Source organism: Falco peregrinus, chromosome 8 (assembly GCF_023634155.1).
Source record: "Falco peregrinus isolate bFalPer1 chromosome 8, bFalPer1.pri, whole genome shotgun sequence".
NCBI classification, from domain to species: domain Eukaryota; kingdom Metazoa; phylum Chordata; class Aves; order Falconiformes; family Falconidae; genus Falco; species Falco peregrinus.
The window spans coordinates 50,051,709-50,069,743 of record NC_073728.1 but is presented as its reverse complement, the minus strand read 5'-3'; the positions used below and the strand labels follow the sequence as shown (position 1 = coordinate 50,069,743).

Here is an 18,035-nt window from a genome sequence, read left to right as displayed (position 1 = left end):
CAGAGCGCGGCTGGCGCGGGCGCTGCTGCCGGGGCCGCGCTGCCTCCGCCGCCGCCTCTCGCGCCGCGCCCGCCGGCCGCGGGAGGGAGGGAGGGAGGGAGGGAGGGGCGGGGGGAGGGAGCTGAGGCGGCGGCGCCCCCGCTGCGCTCCGCCGCGCTGCGCCGCGCTCCGGGGGAGGGCCGGGCCGGGCGGGGAAGGGAAGGGAGAGGCGAGCGGCGCGAAGGCAGGGGCCGGGCCGGGCAGGGAGGAAGGAAGGGGTGTCCCTCGGCAGTGGAGGAATCCGCGCCGCCGCCAAGTTACCGCCCGGAGACGGCGCGAGGCGCTCGGGCTGCTCAACCTGCCGCCGCTGCTGGTAAATGCGCTTCGCTCCTTACTCGCCTGCACGCGCGGGCTCCGTGCTGCTCGGCAGCGGCGCCCGCAGCTGCAGCGTGTCCGCCTCGGTCGCTCCTTCCCCGCCGCCCCCCCCCCCCCCGCGCGGTCATTGCCATAGCGGAGTTGACAACTTCTGGCGCGCGGGCGGCGGTGCGCGGGGGCTCCCGCGGCTGCTCGCGCGGCGCTCGCGGGGGTCAGGAGTTGCAGGAGTTGCAGGGAGAGGGTCCGCCGCGCCTCTGCCAGAAGTGCTGCTGCTGCGGCGCTGCCCGCTAATTCTCATCCTGCATCGCTGGTATTTCTTTTATTTTCGTGGTGTTTCAGTGTTGCTTTTGCTCTTTAAACTGTTTTTTGTTGCTGTTGTTGTTCCCCCTTTTCTTTTTCCCCTTCCTGAGGGATTGAGGTACCGTTGTTTTTATTTTTTATTTTTTTCATTTTTTTCAACAGTGTGGAAAGGGATCGCTGATTCAGAAACTATTGTCCACAGTGCGTCTTGGTTAGGAGCAGGCAGAAATAAGGCAGGCATTTGTATTCCGAAAGGGAATTAAAAGAAAAAAAAAATGCTGCTTTGCATCATTGCTGCAAATTTGTAGGGAGCAGTAAGGGACAACAATATTACGTTGTTTGCAAAGATAATAAACATAGGTTTGGTGTTTCACGTATAGCCCTGCGATTGAGCTGTTTGGAAATTGCACTTGATCCGTTCCTGGCTGTGGAGGAAGGGGCTGCTGGCACGGACTGCGTGCATTGCTCAGACAATGTACCGGCGCAGGCGAACGCCAGACCAAGTCCCTGTTAGACCTTACGTGGAGTGGCAGTTTGACAAGATACTGCTCAGCTTCTTGCCTACACCCAAACTGAAATTTAAATCAGGTGGCTTAATGGATGCGGATTGAGCTCTTAACTCTTTATCTCTGAACCAGACTCCTTTTTCAACACTTCTTGTTAGGATGCTTGTAAATTCTGGCGTAAACCTTTACCTCTAGCAATTTCAGATGATTTAATATCATTGATGTCTTAATATGTGCTTTTCCTGGTTTGTTTGTTTTTTTTTTTTTTTTTCCTTATGTGCCTAACTGTTCTGTCCTTTTAACAGGCTCAAAATGTAATGGCAAGTATTGTCTCTGTTTATATCTGTGTACATAAATATTTATACATATATAATGTTTGGCTTGTACTTGTTTAAATTTACCAAACCTTGTATTACATGGAGAAAACAGGTATTATAACAGAACTGAAATGCAGGAACACAGAATTAAAGGGCATTTTGTTTATAATATTCAGTTGTATAGTTAAAAGGTTATGTAAGAGCAAAGAAATTCAAAATGCATATGTTCTGAAGAAGTGAAGCCTAGAGGTAGCAGTGTTGTAGCAATTTCAGAAAAGGAAGCTTGACCGAACCAATATGGAATGCAAAGTGTCAATAACTAAGTGTAGTTATCTAATATCTTCATAGAGCATGGAATTCTGTTTAAAATCCATTGTGTTTAAGAACTTAGTCTGTATTAAGTGCAGAGTTAATGAAAAAGTAGTATCACCTGTTAGTGCGCTTACTTTATGCAAGTTTAATAGTTAACCGTGGCTGTAGGGTCTCAAAGTTTTTCTTCAAACTTCAGAAGAATTTAGAGAGAGAAGATTCTTTCTTCAAGACATTTGTATTATAATTCAAATCAATCTGATTGGAGAAACTGGTGGATCTCCACCTTACAGAACAACGACAGGTATTTTTCTAAGGGGCTTATGTAAGTGCTAGGTAAAGTGAATTTTTACAAGGGGCTGATGACCTAAAGATAGGTGGCATTTCTTGTGTTGTCAAGGGTAAAAATAGATACAAACGATATGTTTGGGCATTGTTTTCCCGTGCACTGGCAAATCAGTAACCAGGTTGACAATTAATTTAGCTTGGCCCATATACTGAGGTTTCTAGTCACTGACTAATAAAACCCCCCTATTCATATATATTACACTGGCGTAGATTGTGTGGTATTCAAAAAGCCGGCTGCGAGGTCTAAGCTTTAATACATTTTGAGAGGAAAACTTTTTTAGCTGTGGTTTCTGAATGTCCTGGCAACGTGTAAGAACTCATAGAAGTATTTTTTTTCCAAATGTTAATACATGTTCAGCGTATTTAAAGAAAATAACAAAGTTTTGATCCAGATAATGTTTGAATTGCTATTCTGCTTATTTTAAAACATTTCCTACTAAGACAGTGCTTGTATGAAAATTATAATCTTTTAATTCTCTAGATGCTTGTTTTTCATGTGGATAACAAAAGTAAGATAGTCGTGTTTCTGTGTCATTAGATTTCAGCTGTTTATGTAGCTTGGGGAAAATTAACACATGAGCATCACTTGTGATGTTTTTCACCAATTAAGTTGAACTGTATTTTCCTTTTTAATATTTCATTCTAGAAGTCAAAGCGCAACATGAGAAACTGAGGAGGCACTTTTTTTTTTTTTATTAAGTGACAGAGATTAACAGTGGTAGAAGCATTGATTTGAAGGGCTAATAGTTAAATTTCTTTGCCTTTTTAAAGAACATTTTTATTTCTGAGAAGAGCAGTAATATGTATATGTATATCAGCTTGTGATAAATTATGGTCATTGCTTTGGCATTTTTCCACCAAATACTTTTGGTTTTGTTTCTGCAGTCAAAGAAAATGTCTTGTGAGCACTATTACTGTTAAAGTAATGGTGCAAGTTGTCTTAGTGGTCTTGTGCTTAAAATTATTTAGACCAACGTAGAAAAGGGAAAATGTTTGTTCAGTTCAATCAAGGTCAATGTCTAGACTTTCTTGTCTGAGAGGTCGAACTAAACTGAAGGTCAAATTAGATGGAGACAAGGCTCAAGCCACTGTACCCCTTAAGTCAATACACCGATGTTTGAGAAGCTGGTTTGTGTTTGTTTGCAGTTCACTGTGAATTTAATCACTCAATCCTTAATGTTTTTGGCAAAAGGTGCGCGTAGAAGCAGCACCACTGAAGTTCATGCTTAAAGATGAGACCAAAAAATTATTGGACTGATCCTTTAAGTACTAATATTCTTTTATATAAATGGATAGTTCTAAAAAGTCTGCCCTCCCGCGCCCTGGATCCGTAACAGGAAATACAACCTTAGAATACAAATTAAATTAATTTCTACTAAACTGATTAAGATAAGAGATGGTTTAGTCCTGACTCTCATTTTCAGAAGGTTAGTATTTAATGGAAATGGCAAGATTTTTCCAGGCTTTTTTTTTCTTATAATTTCACAAAATCTTTATCAGGAAGAATAGTTTTATATTGTATTTACAGCGCTACAATAGAAAAGATAGCATTGCTGATACTAAACACATGCAGAACGGGTCCATACTTTCTGACCTGAGGTGTCACATCCCGGAGCCTTCAATACCAACTGAGAGTGACTCATCCTCCTAACTTCTTACTGCACAAAATAGCTCCCGTACAGTGTACATTTAGCTTGTGTAGGAGACGGAGTATGGAATGACTCTGGCTGCATCAGACTGTTCCAACCACAGACTGGACCAAATTTGTGTCCTGCTTGGTTCTGTACCCTCGCAGAGCCCCTTCTTCTTATCCTTGTTCACAGTCGCTTAGCGGAGCAGCTGCAGCGACGTGTAGAATGTTTTCTGCAATTGAATCTCACCTAATCCAGATATGGATTTAAAAGATACTGTTGGGCATTCTCTGTTAGCTGAATTTTGTCTCACAATTATTGGTCTGCGTTGGGATCTCATAATGCTGTTGAAGTTCAAATACATTGTTTTAAATCCACCTTGCTGACTAACTCAATATTATCAGATAGACCTTTCGGATAAGCAGGAAGCGCACTAAGCTTAGATATTCATTTTTTATTATTTTTTGAATAGATTCTTTTTGGTTGAATTGATTGACGTTCAGTGCCAAACAGTAATAAATAGACTACTTTCAGGTTTATTGCTGAACATTAATAACCTAGTAGTCATCCAAATAGGGATGTAATTATAAGATTTTTAGCAAAAAGCTTCACAACGTTGAATTATAGACTTATGTTTAGCTGAGCAGGTTGCAAATGGATGCGTGATGCATATACTGGCTTACACCAGTGGCAGTATTCAGATGTGTTCTGGGGTAATAGTTAAGGGAAAAACTGATCTTAAGTCATGTTTTTTCCTTTAATTCAAGAACAGGTTTTGTAGAAGATATGTTTTGTTGTCTGATGAATGGTAAGCAAATTTGCATTGAGGTAGGGGGTTTCACTTTGGGGTTTGGGGATATTTTTTGTGTGTTTGGTTATTTTTATCTTTGTTTTGTTTTTTTTTTTTATGGGTTGGTTTGTTGTTTTTTGTTGTTGTGTTGGTGTTTTTGTTTTGTTTTAACTATAATGCCAGTCAAGTAGTATGGGGAAATTAAAAACAAGGTATCACCCTTTTTGGCTAATAAGAGTCTTCATTCTGGTTTTGCTCTTAATGGGCTTCTTTGGCTCAGTGTGCACATTAATATATCAAAGCCCTAACTGTAACCCTTCAGAACTACAAATGTGTGTTAAAACTGTATAAAATATAGGAGTAGCTGCTCTCAAAGGATTGTCATACTAGTTTGAGGCACGCTGCAACTGCCTTTGTCTTTAGTAGGAGTATTTAAAGCTTTCAGTTGGTCTCAGTTCTCCAGATTTATCTGTTGGGGGTTTTTTTCAGCCCACCCAGGCAAGGAAATCAGAGGGAGTATATGAGACTATAAAAATCATTAATGAACGTATCCATTAAACACTTTAAGAGTATGGAATTAACTTGTATATAAAGTCCTTGTGGAAGGTACCATGTGAAGCGTGTGGAGAGGCAGCAGAGTTGCAGCCCAGTGCTGTACCGGTGCCCTAGCTGTGCCCGCAGCGTGGGCGGGGTGAGCAGGGACGGCATCCAGCTTGATGGTGATGTGCTCTTTGGGGGAAGCAGTGGAAGTGGTAGGAACAAAAAGTGCATCTCTCGCATATCCCTGCTCATGTAAGGCTTTTGTGGGCATGGTGATATCAGCTGGTGTACGTTATTCTGAACCACAGTCTGAGAGACCCAGGGAAGCTTTTCAGTGTGGATACGAGTCCGGGTCTGCCGAATTTTAGTGTAGCACTGTGACATTGCGAGTCATCTTTTTACATCAGTGTGCATATGTACAAGAGCAAATGGAGCCTGTCTCCATGTCTGTACTTCTGTGTTTAGCTATCTGAGAATCTAAATGCCTCCTGGGAAGTTTCACATGTGTTCCCTTAACTCTGAATGTGAAAATCTTTGTTTTTTAAATTACTGTTTTTAGGGGAGAAAATGAGAAAGTTTAGGAAGGTCACTTTTCCTGAACTAATGCAGTTAGGAGTGTTGGTTCTGTTGTGGTTTTGAATGGCTCTGTACAGTGCTACATGTCAACTAGATCGTAGGAGATGTAAGTTTAAAGAGGTACAGATGAATGTACGTAAGTGGAAACTACGCAAATTCTGTTCTGAAGCACTTGTTACATAGTAGTGTTGGGCTGAAGTGTAAAGACATGTAAAAACAGTAAAATACAGAAGGTCCTATTAAATGTAAATAACTTATTTTTCCAAAGCTTTTTGCGAGTATGGATTGCCTAGTGACTCTTCTAAGCTCTCTTTAAATCGTAGCTCTCCACAGTGAAGTAAGCTATGGGAATGGTGTGCTCCAGCATTGTGCTGCACACTACAAAAAATGGGAAGCACCTTCTTCAGCAACAACAAAGTTGAGTATTTAGAAAGGTAGAATACTTGATATTGAAATGTAAGTGTGTCACTAGAGACAACATTTTGGAGCTTGAAAATAAAGTTCATTTTACTTGCTACACTTACCTTGCCAATGTTACAGGAAATACTGTGCGTGAATCAGATTCTGGGGGGGAAATGAGATGTTGACTTCACACTAGTTGAAATAAAGTAGCAAACGTAAATATTAAATGCATCATAGTATATAAAAATACTTTCTCTAGGGAGGAATGTTACATACTTCACACTTGCAACATTTAATGAGTTTTCTGAACGAAATTATAACAAGTGATATGCAGCTTAATACACTTAGAGAATATAGTAAAAAAAATCAAATTTCATTTAAAATGTCTACCAGTGCATGCTGTTTGCCTAGTTCTGCTGTCTGTGTAGATACCTACTTTCACCATCACTGAAGAATTAGGCATTTAAAGAAAAGAACTTTTCATCTTAGTTCATATTTACATAGATTTCGGGTCTCGATGTGCATACGTGCAGGTCCTTGGTGCGTTTGGTTTTGGCTTTGTGCCTAGGGACGCTCAGGAGTTGGCAAGAGTGTATAGTCTGGAACACAGAACTTTCTCTTAAGGCATGTTTTCTTGTCTAGGTGTTTATTCTAACTTTTGTGCAGCATTTTGACACAGAGAAAATGTTTTTACCATTATCTGTGGTTTTTGAGAGAGTGCACTATGTCTGTTGCACTAGTTTTGCATGAGAACATACAAATGCAAACATTCACAAAAACATGAGCCCATAAAATGATAGGGGAGTAGTTTTCTCTTCCACTTCAATATAGCTGACTGGGCGCTAAAACTGGAAGGATTATTAATGAATCTCACAGAAAAATAATTGTTTTGGCAGACTCCTTCCAATCATGGGGAAGTTTTAGACAAATCCTAGTGTATAGAAGAATATTCGAACGAGTGGAAACTTCATACATGTAACTATAACATTAAGTAAAACACAACAGTACTATGAAAGTGGATCTGTAGTTTTAATAATCTCATAAGAGTTTAATTTGAGTGTTTATATTACGTGTGTACAGTTACCTAAAACATGATTGAGTTTATGTAAATGTTTGTGTGACACAGGAAGGTCTGCTAGCAATAGAGATACAGAAAATTTCCACGGTGAATGGCTTTGATCAGTTCTTTCTGTTTTTGGAACATGTGGCCTAAATATCAGCTAAAGAACAGTGGCAAATGCTGCTGAGGGGAACTGTAAATGTGCAGATCGCTATTGGAAGCGAAGCAACAGAGAACAGATTTTTAAAGAAGGTTGAGTGTTTGGAGATAAGCAGGTGCCTATAAAATGATCAAAACTTCCTATTAGCTTTACTCGCTTTTAACACCCATTCTTAATGTCCCTCTGGACTTTATCCTGCATCTGTAGCTGTGGAAAATCCTTAAGGGAGGTGGGGGGAAACCCCTGCATCTAAGTATTTCAGTTAAGGCACCTTATATGTGTATGGTTGGTACTTAAGTCTTTTCAGGAAAGATTTATGAGAAGTAGACCATCAGGTAGGCTATTAAACCAAAAAGCAGGGTGTGGTAACAAAGATTTGTATATAGCCTTGGTCACAGAAGGAGCTAAACCTTTTTTTTTTTTTTTTTTTTCCGGAGAAGTCAGCTGGCTTCAGTTGTCTCCCTGCATAGAGACTAACCTAAACCTTCTCCTTTTCCCTTTATCTCCAGCTGCTTGTTGTCAGCATGGAGCAGTCTGAGAAAAAGTCTCTTAGTGCAGTGCTAAATGTGGAGGTCACAGCTTTATTAACCAGTACTGAAGTACGTGGCATTCCAGTGCAAATCTTAGCTGACACCAATGGCCTCAGCTATGGAATAAAGAATAAGCTGTGCGGCTGTCTGTCTTTCAGCTTTCCTACCTGCTAAGGGATGCTGACTGAAATCCAGAACACTGTCACCTTCTTTCTTCTGTGGAACCTACTTGAGGTTGAAAGATGACACGAGAGCGGAGCTGCACAGAACTGATCTTTTCAGAAAATGATGTCAGTGGTCAGGACCGATGCCTGAGTGGCTCACTGTGCAGCAGAACTCGCTGCAGCATTTTTCTAGGGAATCAAAGTCACAGTTATTTCAGTAATCCTTCTAAAACAGGCTGTCTGGAAGGTGGAAATGTCTTCGTGGTACTTTGACTGTCTCATCATTGCAGGGCAAAGGAGAGGAGTAGTCTCTTTCAGATCACAATGTTGATAACCAACGTGCCTTCCATTGAGAACTCATCATAACGTCACAGAAAAAAGCTGAAATAGTGAATCCTCAGTGGATTACTGTGGTCGCTGTCTTTCTCCTGATCCTTTAGGATCATTCCCTGCTTCAGGAGCCTGGCTATAAACAGCAGGCTCTTTCTCTCTGGGGCATGAAGAGGGGAGAATTAATGCAGAAAAAGTGTGACCTGAATATTGCCTCACCTGCCCTGGGGTGTGTCTTTTCTCTTTCACAAGTGTTCTCATGGTCTTTGGCTTCGCCACTGCATCACCCTTACTAGGGTGAGCACCTGCGAGACCCCGAGCCCTGTGTTCTGCCTCGGAGCAGTGGAGGGAAGGGCTGGCAGCTCCTTCTGGTATTGTGCTCCTTGTTGTATTACCAGTGAGGATTACTAACTAATGAGTTGAATGAAAGAGACCTTTCCCTTCACTTTCACAAGCAGCTGTCACTGCTGGAGAGAAGAAGTGGCAAGAGGTGAGAAGAACCTGTGGATTGCCTGTGGAGTATTTATTCTTCTATTGAAGCTCTAATTACCTAACTGAAACTCTTCTTCCATCTCTCCAGCAATCCCAGGGGCCTCCATAGGTTCCTGTAGTTCAGCTGGCATTCTGTATCAGCTACCTCCAGGCTTAAATTGCCTTTCTTTTTCCTACATTGTTCCTTTAAAGGAGCAGTAATCACTTCCCCCTCTGTTTCTCAAACCATCCCAAAATACAAGCCTTTAATAGATTGCTCTTTTACAGAGCAGCGTATGCATTTCCTCCGTGCCTCTCACCCTTTGCCCATACCCTTCATTGACTGTGCAGGTATTGGAGTTTACACGTGGTCAGTTCTGTAGATCTTGAAATTGGCATGTCTCACAAGATCAAGGTTTGTAATTCTACCCCAGTTAGTTTAAGGGTACTGGGATAGGGAGAGCTGTGTCAGTCGGTCTGCCTGCTTGGGGAAAGTCAGAACTGAGACTCTGGTACTCCCAACACAGATGTCATTCCCTTCTCTGGTGATGCCAGGCAAAGGAGATAGCCACCGTACGTTTTGATTCCCTTCCTCTTATAGGAAAGAAATGATAGGAGGTGTGGGGTTTAGATCTCTTGAAAAGCTGCTGTGATTGCTGCTTTGTACTACCTCTGTTTGCCACTGGGTTTCTACCTAGCCAGGGATGCCAAAGGGTGTCTGATGATTGACAATGACCTAGCTCCTAGAATGAAGTGTTAGAAGTCCAGCGTGCAGTCGGATTGGGTCAGTCCTGGTGTAAGGCTGAAACCTGGTGGGTAGTGCAAAAATCTTCAAGCAGTTTTCATGAAAACAAGTAATTCATCCCTATGAATTGTAGAGTAGGAGTGTCTTTAAATGAATGGAGGCAGTGGGTTGATTAGCATTGATGATATGCAGCTGTGGCGTTGCCTCGGAGGCAGTGGGTTGATGGACATGAATGATGTGCAGCTGTAGCTTGTTCCTGCTAGGTAGTTAAATAGCTCTGAGGAGTAGGGGTCGGATGGAGGAGTAGTAGCAGTGGGGTCTGACCTCTGGAGGAAGCAGAAACAGCACGGACAGTAGAATCTGACCAATGGTAAAAGCCTAACAAGGCTTTTGCAGCCTACTGGTTTGTTTGTGCTGCAGCAGTTATGATAGTTAAGCCTGAAGTAGCTATGTTTGAGTATTAGGGTCTGGTCCTGTGAGTAGTCATTGTCCTGCTGTTGCTCATGTGACTGTGTGTGAGAATGGATCACCTGCTTAAGGCAGGCTCTGCTGGAAGATGACTTTCCCATTGTCCTCCGTTTGCAGTTTAGTTTAGTTGATGCATTTGAAAAATGGACACTTAGAAGATGGTTAGGTGTCACTTTAGTTTTGCTAATGAAATGCTGTTTAGCACTTAGGTTCTGCTGTGCCAGTATTATGGCCTACTATCATTTATAGCTAGCAGGTTTTATTTTCAAACTAAGCACCAACAAACATATATATGAGCTTGAATTTGTGGCAGTTGAAGTTAACGGATGCCTCGCAATGATTGTGGTGACTTTGGATCAAACCTTGCTTATACATTCTACTTTTTTAGCTGGGTAGGGAGGATAACTTGCTTTGTTTCTAAGTGGTTTTCTTTAAAGGAAAAGAGAAAAGAAGGGGTTTGGCAGCACATGTTGCACGAACAGTTGCCGAGGTTAAAGAAAAGATAATACTTGGTTTAACATTGCTCTGCATTTAGGCAGTGCATACAGAAGGAAAACCAGGGACCCTCCTGGTAGTTCAGGAGCAGCTATGCCTTACTCCATCTGTGTCTCACCTTGTTTGAAAAAAAGAGCCTTGGTGGGCACGGCAGGCTAGAAGGACTATGGCCAGGGTGCTGCTACCTGGGTCCAGGTGGTGAGCCAGCAAAACCACGGATTCCAACCTCTCTTGCTGTCTTCCTCCTCCCTTCACTTACCTCTTTTAAACTTAATTCTTGCACAGCTGTATTTTAAGCTCTAAAACATAAACTCCATGACTGAGGGTTATTTGACTTGATTCAGTCAGTTCCTGAATATTTTGGAGTATAATTCCCCAGATGTGTTATGAACAGGTCTGCCCATGTCAGAAGTCACAGTATGCATGTCGCTGTGTATTTAAAAATAATGCTTTCTGTGTCAGGTAGTTGGCTGGTGAATTTATCCTGTTTATGCCATGACCCTAAAAGGGATCTCTTTGGTTGGATGGTGGCACTTCTGTCTTCCACCCTCCTTTCTCACCGTTCCTACCCTGCCCCCCTCAGCCATGACATTGATGGGGGCATTTTTACAGGTGTAGTTTAATGTTTGTGGTTGACTATTTTATTGCCAGAAGTTACATGAATACTTGGTGCCACTTCTGTAGTGTATGAAGTCTTATTTGTGTCTGTTACCAGTAGATTGTAGCTAAACAATGCATGTTATAAATGAATGTTTATTTCCACTTTGATTACTTTGGAAGTCCATAGGGTTATTATTCATCTTCCCTACTTAGCAGTTATTCAACATATCAGTTTGCTTACATAGTAAATCTGTAATAGCTTTTTGTATTATGGAAAACAATCCTTCCTTTAGTAGGGAAGCAGTGATGCAGGATAAGCTAATGCACTGAAAAATAAGTTTATTCTCCACTTAGAAAAAGGGCGGTTGCAGTCCTGCAGATAAGGGTCTGGATTTGTTGCCTCTGAACAGCAGACAAAATTCTGCTGGTCAGTTCACCCACTCAGTGTATCAGTTTTGTGGAAAGATGTATGTCTTTGGGTTTGCTTAATTGCCCACCTTTTGCTGTCGCCATTTCCCACACCCCCCCACCCCCACTCCCCAATTTTTTCAATTAGAAAGTGTTTTGGAAGATGGTAGAAGTTGGATGAGGTTCCAGTAGCGTAGGAGGGAAAGAAAAGTTAATCCAATTTTTAATTTCAGATAAACAGCTTTATTATAGAAGCTATCTTCTCTCTTTGCGATTAGTGTGAACACGGACAAGAATCTTTTGAAATAACTAAAATGGCTATATTATATTTCAAATATATGGTAGCTAGGTGGCCTGTTCACTGATTGATTTTAGCACATTAGGGGACCATATTCTTCTTTCAATTATGGAGGCTCAGGCTCAGTAGGATGATGAGTGCCTGGTTTAGCCCTTCTTTTTAAACTTTAAAGACTGGAATCCTTTGGTGAGCAGGGCAGATCTACCTCACTGGGGTAGTCACTGGTGACTGTGAAGATGTCATATAGTGTAGAAGCACCTGAGCTTCTCCTGGATTAAAACTGGGTGGCAGCACTGTAATCTGGCTGTCATCTTTTTTCCCATTTCCTTGCCATCTTTGAAGGTATGTGTTGACTAAAAGCTGAAATTCCGCAATACAGGAGCTGAGCTCCTCTTACTGCTAGGACACACCTGGCAAAGGACTATTTCAGTCGTCTTGTACGACTTAATCCATTATCCCTGTGAATAGTGGAATGCAGTGGCTCACAGTGGGATACAGCATCTCAACGTGAAGCATATTTTCTGGAAAACTGAGTAAGTTGTACCTTGGAGCTACCTGCTTTTCTTTATTGGTTTATTTATAGATGTCTCTAAATCTGTTGTATGTGAGTTATTCAAGACTTTGCAAGATAATTTGCAGGGTTTTTTTGTGGAGAATAGCTTGTTTAATCATTAGATTGACATATGTGTCCCCTTTCTCCCCTGGCACTTGTGTGTGTGCATTACAGTTAAAGCTCGCTCCTTGCCAGGACACTTCTACCTTCTCTTTTAAGTGTCATGACTTACAACGGCAAAGACATTACACCTACATATGAAACAGGAACTCTTAACCTGGCTCCTAGATTCCAAACTACTGCTTCAACAACCTTTGGGTTCTGTTCATCTTAGTTTTGAGGTCCACAGGACTTCTCCTCAGACCATCTCATCTTTCTCTTTTCCCATCTCCCAGTGGGAATTCCAGCCCAGAAAGACTATTTGTTCTTTTCCACAGTTACCACAGCACTTTGCTTTGTGTACCCTTTATACAACCCCGCTCTCACTTAGGAATTATTTAAAGCTTGGATCGTTTTCACCAAGAAAGATTGAGGTTAGAAATGATAGAAAACAAACCAAAACCCCAAATCCGCTTTCACATGAGAACAATAGTAAAGCATTGGAATGGTGTCTCTGTGGAGGCTGTGAAATCCTGGCCATTACTGATATTACAGTACAGACTAGACAATATCCATCTAGGATGGTGGCTTTACTGTTGATACTGCCTTGCAGTTAGGGGACAGGTTGGACAGCTTTGCAGTGGGCATCTCTCCCAGGTGTGTTCTTCTGCAATACACTGGACTTGCATTTTATAATAGGAATAGGTGGATCTAAACAGATGTCCACCAAAAACCCTCCATTATTGTTTTTTTTCAAGTTCATTTCTTACAGATTCAGTGTGTTTTTTCAAGTGACTGAACTGGAATTTTGAGTTAGGACAACTGAAAACCTGGATAATTTGCAAACGGTAAAGATGGATTATAGCAGTTAGTGCTATTTGAGGTTAAATAGGTGTGTGTGTATGTGTCTGTGCTTGCATGTGTGTGTAAGGTTTTGCAGATTTGATACAAAAATCCTTGTGACTACAAGGCAGGGATCTTGTATTGTTTTTCTTAAACTGTTTTTCTCTTTCAAGGCTTCCTGTCTAAGCAAGCCCTTAATGCATGGAAAGAGGCTAAGATCATGAATAAGAGAGCTGTTTCGCTAAGCTGCTCTGTAAGTGCTGTAGCAACCTTCCAACTCCAGAGCTGAAATTTTGCACTATTAAGTATTTGTATATTCCAGGCGATTCATTTGGCATCATGTCTCTGAAGAATAGCACCCAAATAGCTAATGAGACTTCATCAAATACCGCAAGTATTTGTAACGAAAATGAAAGTGTCCTTATTTGGTAAACAAACCAGATGTGAGAGAAATAAAAGTGCAGAAAAGTAGATCATGCTTTAGATCATACAGAAATACTGTGAGGAGAGGATAATAGGGGCAAAGTCTTCATGACAGCCCCTAGAACGCACGTGAAATTGAGTGAGACGAGAGATTTAAGCTATAATAGCTTTGTGAGGGAATGCCCTGCCTCTCTCCTTGTTTCCCTGCATTGCATCAGTACTGATCTTTTTAAACATGGAAATAGGTGCCCTCTGTGACTATCACTGTATCGGTGCTACAGGACGGCTTCCTGAACTCTGGATTCTGCTGAGCTATCCCCAGATGCCCTAGATACTATTGAGGCTTTCCCTAGAAAAATAAGTGGTTTGGAAAAAAATGACCGATCATCCCAGCTGACATAACCTTCCTGCATGCTTTTATAATATAAATCACAGTGGAATTGGCGAGTATAATCTTGAATATTGTCTCTTTTAATGCTATCCTTTCAAATTAATGGTAATGATGATTTCTCGGTTTGGGGAGCATGGTAGTGGCTTTCCAGTGACTAATAGCTTCAGTCAGTAATGTAATAGATTTTTGCAACATGATAATGAAAAAATTTCTAATGAAGGTCAGATAGCAAATGGCTACTGAATCATTAGTTTTAAAAATCCGTCAAACTTTGCAATATTTTTTTTCAGGTTTTGTTAAGCAGGCTTTTTCAGCCCTGACGACAGAGCCATGATCGTTACAGATATTTCAGTGAATGTGTTGGAAGAACAGACCTAGTCTATTAGGCTCTTGAAGAAGAGAATTGATGCTGCTTAGTTTGGTGCGTGATTCAAAGCCCAGTTGGGTTTTCAGACTTTTTAGGTGAGATAGCGTTGTTGAGCCCAACAGTTAAGGCTGGACTGTGTGAAGTCACATTTTGCCGTTTTACTTGTTGAATAGTCATCACAGAACACCCGGTGGCATGATGCAGGTGAATATATCACTGGAAATAGTGAGTGCTTTCCACTAGATGTCTTCACCGTGGGTGACTAAATCAGTAACTTAGTGATGCAGGAGTATCTAACTTCGTGTAGACGCAGGTTTGGATTTGTAAATTTGTAGGTATTTTATTCATAGCTGTTGCAGCACTGGTGTTCTGCAGGGTGTAGTCATAGTTTTGTTGATTTGTGTTAGTTGCTGAAGCTTTTAGTGTTACACAGGTAGAGGACTTCTACAAGGGCATTGGAAGAAACGCGTCGTGTCTTAGAACATCTTGTAAACACATCAGTAAATCGTGGATAAAATCAAATGTGTTTTCTTTTTGTAGAATTTTTTTCTCATTTGCATTTGTGAATCATTCATCTGTTTGTCATCAGCCAGTGATATTTCTGTAGTAAGTGAATTCCCGTTAGCTACCTACGAAGTAATTTTTTTTTTATGGCATACTGATTCCTATTGTGACCTACTTATGTTAGCTACAAAACATTAATCTACGAAGCATTAGATAACTGTGATTATTTCTTTGAGTGATAGAAAGTAAACAGAGAATAACAGTTAAAGAAATAGTCTCAAATCTTTGAGTATTGTAAGAAAAATGATGAAACTAGCTTTTCCTGTGAATCAGGAGTTTAAAGTGGGGTTAATGCTACAAAAGTATAGTTCAAGTTATGGCTTGGCAGACAATCTCATATAAAATCCTTGCTGCTCAGAACCTGTTTTGGAGAAAGCACAACACTATATAGGTTGTTGTTTTGTTCCTGTGTTGAGATAATTTTGTTAAAGTTTTGGAAGGATGTGCATGGATATGTATGATTTCATGTAGGAAATTAAGTTTGAAGTTGGAAGAGAAAGTCTGAAACAAGTTCTTATGAAGGAGAGGACTTTAACTGTAGAAGTGTTAAGGAATTAAATAATTCCTGTCTTGTGTGTTGTGCTTTTTCATACCAAATACATAAATTGTTTCCCAGTTTAAGATCTGTATATGAAAACTGGAAAGGAATACAGATACAGATTTTTATTTTTTTAAAAAACCCTAAATCTTCATCAGATACCAAGTCTTTTAATGATTGATCTGAAAAAAAATTCTTTTCAGTATATTGGAGAAGGGGGTTAAGAATTTTTTCAAAATTTAAAACCAAAACACAGTATAGTACAAAGCATAATATAGTACTTGAATGTACTATACATGCATAATTTTTTTAATGGTCTTTTTTTTTTTAAGTTAAAAATACATCAGGCTAGAACTGCTGTGGAAAAAATATATATGTGTACACCTCATTAGGTTGCATTTAACTGCTGTATTAAAACCAGGCAAATAAAGACATGCAGTCTGCAAGTCAAACTTACTATGTCAGAGGACTAAAAAACCCCTCTCTCTTAAAACTTTATTAATTTATTTTCTCATTTTCTAAAACATTTGGTTTTTTACTTTGTTTCTCTGTTAAACTTTCACAATCTGCATTTTCGGGGCAAAATCGATCCTAACAGGTTTCTCAGACATCTTCAGTGTAGCAATTATTTTTGTGCACAGTGAGTGTTAAATCCTTGATTATGTTATGGGAAAAATGCAATGAAGTTGTCTAGCACCTGGTTAGAGAAGGAATAACTGTTGTGGTGTTACTGTATTCAGTGCGGTGCTTACGGGGCTTTCTGGGGTAAGGTGGTAAGAAGGAAATTTGTCTGTTGTTCAGCTGCTGCACTGAAGGTAACAAATTCCGAGCTGATGCTGGGCACCTGTGGTTCTTGTGGCCATGCAGAGGGACAGGAATGCGGATTAGGGGGCAGCGTTGGTGGCCTTGCTGGCTCTGAATTGGTTGTGGTCCCAATCTCTGTGATGCAGAAAGCTACAGAACTTGTTTAGTCTGTCGAGCAGTTCACACTGCTTCCTAATGACCAACCACGTAAAAACCAATGGCATAACATGGTGTCATCATCTAATATTTACCATTTGCTGGTGCAACGTGAGCCAGGTATAGGTGCTGGTAGAAATGCTTGGGCCAGTTCTGTGTGACAGAAGGATTCACTTTATTTTGATATGTTGCCTTTATAACATGTGCTCGTCGTAAGAGAAATGGCTGCCGTGCTGCAGCTGTGGGTCTAGCCCTCCAATGGATCTCTGCTATGAAGTACTAAGTGAATGAACTATGCTGATTCAGAAGGGTAGGAATTCCTAGATTTGTTGTAGGAGTGCGTCGTATTCTTCTCTTGCTTGGTGCAACAGTGCTGTCTATCATCGTTTTATTGGGATGGTACCTTGTATGAGAAATTAAAGAGTGGGTGCCTAATACCCGAGGACAGATTTTTCATTTTGTAATCTGTGACAAGATGACAAAACATGAGAAAACATGATGGCCTTTCTGCTTCAGACATATCTATCTGTCTAGGTGCGAGTACCTTGTCTATGACAGCAGCCAGAGTGGAAAAAGTACATGCAATGGTTAGGTATGCCTGGATGTGCCTGTGCATCTCCAAATTAGATGTATGAAGTATTGCAGATGAACTTTTTAAACCAGTGTGTTGTCATAAGTCTTTCCTGAACCGGTTATAAACTTTTGGGCTTGATCTCAATCTGCTGGCACTTTGAATTCTAGGCTTTTGCAAGCTGCATGGAATCGTGAAGCAAGGCTTATTCCATTATTCTCATCTCTGTGTTCTCTAGGATTAGGCTTTGTTTATTGCATGTTCTTCAGAATGAGATATTGAAGCCCAGATGGTTGTACTCTGGTGCCCTTCCCCAACTGAAAATGCAAATTTCCTGTTAGCCGTGATTTCTCTCTGACAAAGGATGTGAAAAGTATAGCAAATACCATGAACAGGCTTAAAAATCTTATCTCACCTGCAGCCAGCTCTTTTGATAGATCTGAAAACAATGAGGTATTTCTTCATCCTGGCCACTTGCAAGTATTTTCTAAAATTTGCATAGTAAGCATCTAATTTCAGAGGAGCTTGGCCATAAAATGTGGGTGGCTTATCACCTTGGTTAAAGGTGATGAAGTTCAGAAATAAGAAGTTACAAGATATGTGAATTCTGTGTGTGATTCACACTGCAAGTACTACGCATTTCTTTCATTCTTTCAAAGTTCATGGAAAATATATTCTCAAAGAGACTGTATTTCATAATACTTAAAAAAAAAAAAAAAAAGGGAAGAATAAGAAAAAGCTATGATAGCTATATTGGATTTTTTTAAGTCAGCTTTGATTCCTGCCCCGCAGAATAGAAATGAGCAGCCTAATGCAGAGTCTTCAGAATGCTCAGTAAGTGGTGTTCAAACACCCGGTGTTACATCTAAATATATGGCAAATAGCTCTGCATCAGAATCAAGGAAAATGGATTAAATCCAGTAT

At 40.7% G+C, this 18,035-nt stretch overlaps 1 protein-coding gene across 5 annotated transcripts in view; it reads left to right on the top strand.

Moving 5' to 3' along the window:
* Window positions 1–200: 200 nt before the first annotated feature.
* Window positions 201–18,035, top strand: part of TENM2 (teneurin transmembrane protein 2) — a 698,308-nt gene continuing 680,473 nt past the window's right edge. For 3 of the 5 annotated variants that reach the window (XM_055812702.1, XM_055812701.1, XM_055812700.1), the window contains exon 1: window positions 201–352. The gene's annotated coding sequence lies outside the window, so the exon portion shown is untranslated. Of the gene's footprint in view, window positions 353–553; window positions 665–18,035 lie in introns of those variants that run through there. The other 2 variants (XM_055812698.1, XM_055812699.1) reach the window with 2 other exon arrangements.